Raw genomic sequence first — 6,285 nt, forward strand, 5'->3', positions numbered from 1 at the left:
TCTGGGCATATATGATGCCTTTGAGTTCAGTGAGCAGGGGTGTTTGTAAATGAATCAGGACTGTGGAATTCCGGATTCTTTGCTGATTGTAAGGGTACTGGGATATAAGTGGAAGAGCAGAAGAGAGATGTCTCACTGTCTTAACAGAGATGGAGGTATTGTATTTAGGTTTTACTTTCAGCAACGAAAGCCATGTCCACTTTGCCTGGCTCCAGTGAAATGCCAGTAAAGAGGCATTGATGTTGATTTACAACATTACAAGGAAATGTGAAGCTGAAGTGCACTCAGGCAAATCCTTGAAATGTTATTCAATAAAGAGGAAGAAAACTGTTCAATGCTACTCCATCAGGCAAGCTCCATTTTGCAATTCATTGACTACCTGAGCTACTGAGTCATAGGCATATTCAGAAGCCCCCTTCCACTGTATCAATATCATTAAAGGTGTCCCGATTTCAAGTGGGATGTGATTTATTACCTTGCCTCAGAACTCAACACCACAGGACTTTATCATCTATAGCTGGAGAGGAGAACCAGTATTTAATTATAGAACGGTACTGTCACCTATGATCAGCTATCTGATTTACAGAAGCTACTAAATCTACGAGCAGTCTTAATTTGCAATAATTAAATCAGACCTATGTAAATGATGTGATACTTGGCCCTCTTTGATATTTATATAGCTAACTAGAACTAAACTATATATAAAGCTTTTGCATTGCTTTTGCAGACTATTGCGGAGGGAGCCATGTGATTAAACACATTTATTATATACATAGAACTTTGTTCCACTATGCATCCTGCTTGTATGTCAGCCCAATGAGCTGCTTAAAACAGTTATGTTTTACAAAAATGAGTTTTAAAAGGTTGGGCCATCATAAAGAAAGTTTTCTCCTTTTCTCTAACATAGCATTTTCTGTCCCAAATTACAAGGAGAAGACAAATGGGGTCTTATTAAATATTGCACTTGTGACATGCTCTAGGTACAGTATCTCTAATCTTATCAAATTAAAGGTTACATTTTTATAAAAGTGATTTGTGAATGAAGAGTCAGAAGTTGGTGACTGTTGAGATGGATAAACATAACACTGTGCATCAGAGAGATGGAGCAGTACGAGTCTGTCCATAGATAAGTCAGGAAACAAGAAATACTTAGAAAATAACAAGAATAATGATTTGTGCGAGTTATCATTGTTCTTACAACTGTTTAAGATTAAATGGGATTTAGGTGTAGCTGGGGTTATCAATACAGGAATTAATTATATATGGCTCAAGTAGTCAACTAAAGATTGATCTTTCTAAAGACCAGGCAGCAAATTTTGAAAGTCTTTGCTCATGATGGTGGTGTTTGTTTATTTCCTTTTTTTTCTATTTTTGTTGCTACTTCTCTTTAGTCTTTAAGGTTTTATTCCAAAAAGTACTGTAGGATTAGTAGAAATTTTATTTGTTGTTAGAGTAACTTTATGAGTCTTTTCACTAAACTGTGAGGATTCCATAATTCATGACTTTGCAACTTTCAGTACTGGATGAAGTGCTGCATGCAGTGCTCATCAAACAGGAATTATTTATGAGTCAGGATTTGGGAGTTAAAAATCCTGTAATTCACTGACAACGACAAACTAAGATAATAACAAGTAAGACCAAAATAACATAGTGTCATGATACAGGTATCATACAAAATCTGTATCAAACTAAATCATGACATACAGCACAATAACGTGATAGAGCACACAGTGCATAATGAGACAGCACATATATTCTACTGCAGAATTTTGTATTTTTCTTTCATTGCTTTTAATAGGTTTTGGCATAGAAAATTCTACACTGCAGGAAAGAAAAAAACATTTCTATGCTAGATAGACTTTTTTTTTAAGAGAGACCTTTTGAATCTGCTTCATGCCTTGAAATGTAAGCCATTTGGGACTGTAACATATAATGTGTACAAGAGAATATATATAAAAATATAAAAGGCACAGGAGTATTCCCCTGTGATGTGATTCCTTGTTTCCTATGAATTTATGAGTTGCCAACACATAGCTACTGATCTGAGCCTTGCCAGCACCAGAATTTTCAGGAAATTTGTAAAAGAAACCTGTCAGAGCCCTGAGACACCCTTAACCAGTCAGACAAAAAAGCACTGCACAATTGCAGCAAAGTTACTGCAGAAAAACTGGCTGATGGTTACAGTGGCATGGTTATATCTGTGATCAAACTAGTAGTTTCAGGCAGTGAAGGCACTGTGATTTGCAGACTGCGTAACTCCTGGGAGTGAACTATTGCGGAATATGTTGCCACAAAACGTTTGGAAGGAATTTAAATGGATTCAAATGTGGCTGGTCAAATTTACTGAAGAAGAAAGGACAGTGAGCTGTTCAAGCCACACACCACGTCTTGTGAAGAAATCCCCACGCCACAATCGCAGACTGAGAAGCTATTCCGGGGAAGCATTGTGGAATGATTACTGTTTTCTTCCACACCTGCTGAGGCATCCATTCCTAAGGATATCAGGCTACACAGACCTTCTCCCTGACCTGGTACAGTCATCTCTTATATTCCTAACCCCAGGGTGAAAATGGAAATCAAAGGCTCACAATCTGAACAGAAAGAACTGCAAAATGTGGGGAAATTGAGTTATGTATCCATGCATCAACGGTTGTCATAGCCCTCTGAGCTGCTGCTTGAGTGCTGTTTCCAGTAGAAATCCCACTAAGACAGCATCTTGAATTACCATCTACATATTGTTAAAACAGTTTATGTTTCTCCTCAGGTCACTGGAGACAAAATATCTGCAAAGAGGAATGATTTCGCTTTTGTTAATCACCTTGGTACAATGTAAAGAGAAGCGACAGCTTTAACAACTGAGCTTGCTCGAAGTAGGTTGACAGATTATTATTATATGCAGTGGCTGAAATACTAACTGCTGCAAAACATAAATACATACTAGGCCACTGCTAAAGACAGAGTGAGGATATTAGGTTTTCTTCACTGTATGCAACACTCATCTTCGATACACCACTTGGTTTCATCTTTTACAGCTGATCAAGCTAATGTGTTGGTGAAAAGATCCCTTTCCTGGTAGTGTCACCAAATTCTTGGGAAGGTGAAACTTTAGGGAGAAAACCACCAGCATCCCATAGATTAACATTTTGACATTAGACAAAGATAATATTTAATCAAATATTGAGTTGAAAAATTAACGGGCAGGAGAGATACTGTAGCACTCCATAATGGGAAAAAATTTGGTTTGCTACTTTGGTCTAGAGTTGAGTAACCTACTATCCTCCCGTTTCTTTTGATGCAGTTTGTGAATGCTGGAACGGGAACAGTCTGAGACAGATGTTTCCTTTTCAGAGTTATAGATGCATATGCAGAATTAGATACTGCATCTATTTTTTGTAGACTAATGAAAGGCTGATTCTGATGGTAGAGCTGTGAATAAACCATGCAACCACTCCAGAAGCTGGGCAGCATTCAAGCAGGCTGTGGGTCCTCAAGAAAACTTTCACCTTCCTGCACTCGCTTACAGATGTTTCCTTTCTGAAAAAAAAAAACCAAACAACTCTGAACATGTTTTCTAATAACCTGTGCCTAAAATGCAATCCTGCAAAGAAATCTTAAACAGCCACGCTATGAACACTAACTTCAAGTCCCAATTCAGTAAATAAGTACCTAGGTGCTTTGCTGAATCAGGCTGTCACTTGTATTGAGGTAATGATCCTTGCAGGAAACCTGAAAGAGAACAGCAAAGGTGATGATCCTTCTTCATTAGCAAAGTCTTTCTATACCCACACAGAAGATAAGGAATGTGTTCTGCCCAAGGAAGGGAGGAACTGATAGATGAACAGGTCTCGTCCTCAGCACAGGAAGGACATGGACCTGTTGGAGCAGGTCCAGAGGAGGGCCACAAGAATGATCAGAGGGATGGAGCACCTCTGCTATGAGGAAAGGCTGAAAGAGCTGGGGTTGCTGAGCCTGGAGAAGAGAAGGCTGCAGGGAGACCTCATTGCAGCCTTTCAATACTTCAAGGGGGCCTACAAGAAAGATGGGGATGGTCTTTCTAGCAAGGCCTGCTGCGACAGGACAAGGGGTAATGGTTTTAAACTAAAGGAGGGTAGACGTAGACTAAACACAAAGAAAAAAATTTTCACGATGAGGGTGATGAAACACTGGAACGGGTTGCCCAGAGAGGTGGTAGATGCCCCATCCTTGGAAACATTCAAGGCCAGGCTGGATGGGGCTGTGAGCAACCTGATCTGGTTGTAGATGTCCCTGCCAATTGCAGGGGAGATGGACTAGGTGACCTTTAAAGGTCCCTTCCGTCCCAAAGCATTCTATGATTCTTACATGATGGCCGTGAATTGGTCTTAATAACGTGCAAAGGATAACTATTATACCTTGTCTCGTTGGCAGTAGCAGGGAGGAGACTGGGGTGAGTGAAAATACCATCTGTCACTGGCAAGAGGGTTTACAGAAAGCACTAGAGAGCTGCCACCCCAGCCATCTTATAGGACAGAAATCCTCTCCATTTAAGCACGTTTCAACTGCATGCACCACAGGCTTTGGCATCTGAAGTAAATGGAAGTGACTCCACTTAATCTCTGTGTGTGTCAAAAGGTTTTTAGCTGTATGAATAAACTGAAGAAAGAGTCAGCATGTAATGGGGAGCTTTATTTTGCTGTATTATTCAGGGAGAAACCCCTTAGAGGTACACAGTGGCCCACCGACCTCCTGGGCACCCTGGATGCCCGGGAGCATGTGGGGGTAGTTTGTGAGCACCACATAATCCGCCCTGAGCAGCTCTGCTTCCCTCCCACAGCAATTCGAGGCAAAGCCCCAGAGATCCTGATCGCAGGGGGCAGTGGGACCTTCCTCCTGTGTGATAGCTGACAGCAAGCACTTGCCAGACATAGACAGGCATGTGGTGAGAGAGGCCAAACGAAAAAACAGTATCTAGTTCAGTCCAGTCTCCCACCTGCCAGCAACTGCTATGGTAATCCTAAAATAATGTAATGGAAAGATTTATTTATGTTATTTATTTACAATTTTATTGTAAAAATTATTACGTTCAATAATATACATTTTTTTCCCAAACCATTGGAAATATGTGTATGTATTTTAAAAATCGAAATTATACATACACATGTACATATATATATATATGTATATAGTGAATACATGTTCCCCAATAAATGTTGAAATATGGCTGGGAATAACTGAATTTGGACAATGATTTTTCTTTGGAAAGCCGAAAACTTTGTGAAGAGGTATCTGCCGTGCTCCTTCAGCTTGAGGGTGAGCTGTAACATAACAAAAATCAGTTTCTGCATGTCGGGGCCATGTAGCAGATAGACCAGATAAAATAAAACTATAATCTGCCACCAAAGCTGTGTTGACGTTCATGGAGCTGAGCAGCCTCAACCCTGCTACCTAAGGCCTCAGTCCTGCGCTGGGAAATTTTAGCAGATGCAGGAACATCTCCATAACCTGGTCTAGATGCTGGCTCACAGACCTGCTCTAGATGCACCTGCATTTACAGCCATGCTAAATACGTACATGGCCCCCACTTGGGACCAGCAGTTTGGGACTGACTGGGCCACTTCGTGGGCCTCACAGCCCACTCTGATGGACATCCATCCTTGGTGAAAGAGCAGGGAACAGCTACCGAAATGCTTCTTAATGGGGAGAAGCTACGGTCTGTAATTTGCAACTCTGATGTGCAGCAGCGGAGGAGACGGAAGGATGCGTCCGGAGGAAGGGTGAAGGACTGGTGGCTCCAGCACACAAGTCAGAGCTGAAATTCAAGCAAAAATATCCCAGCCGAGGGCTTTTTATTTAGCCACTGAGCTCAGGGAGGAGGTAAAAGCAGAGGCCACCTGTTTGCTAAACCAGAAAGGGTATTTTCTCCCCGCACTGCTGAGGACACGTCCCCCTCCGGTTCTCTGTCCCCTCCCGGGGGGGACACCTCTCTGCCCCTCCTCTTGGAGGGCAGGGGGCACAGGTTGCCCCACATGCCCCTTGGGTCGCCACCCCAGTCTCCTCCCTCGTTCCCCCACATCTCTCACCCCCGGACCCCTCAGCCCCCAGGCTCTCAGCCCCCGGATCGCCCACCCCCGTCCCCATCCCCGGGCCGCCCCCCCGCCCCCGGCCGCCGGCGGGGCCCGCAGCCCTCCCCGCCCAGCCCCTTCCCCTCCCCTCGCTCCTTAAACCCCGCGGCCGCCGCGGCCCGGCCCCTCTCCCGCCTCGGCGCCCGGCCCGGGCCCGCTCCCGCGCCCGCCGCCGCCGGGTCCC

The sequence above is a fragment of the Platalea leucorodia genome (assembly GCF_965183815.1).
Source record: "Platalea leucorodia genome assembly, chromosome: 1".
Lineage (NCBI taxonomy): Eukaryota > Metazoa > Chordata > Aves > Pelecaniformes > Threskiornithidae > Platalea > Platalea leucorodia.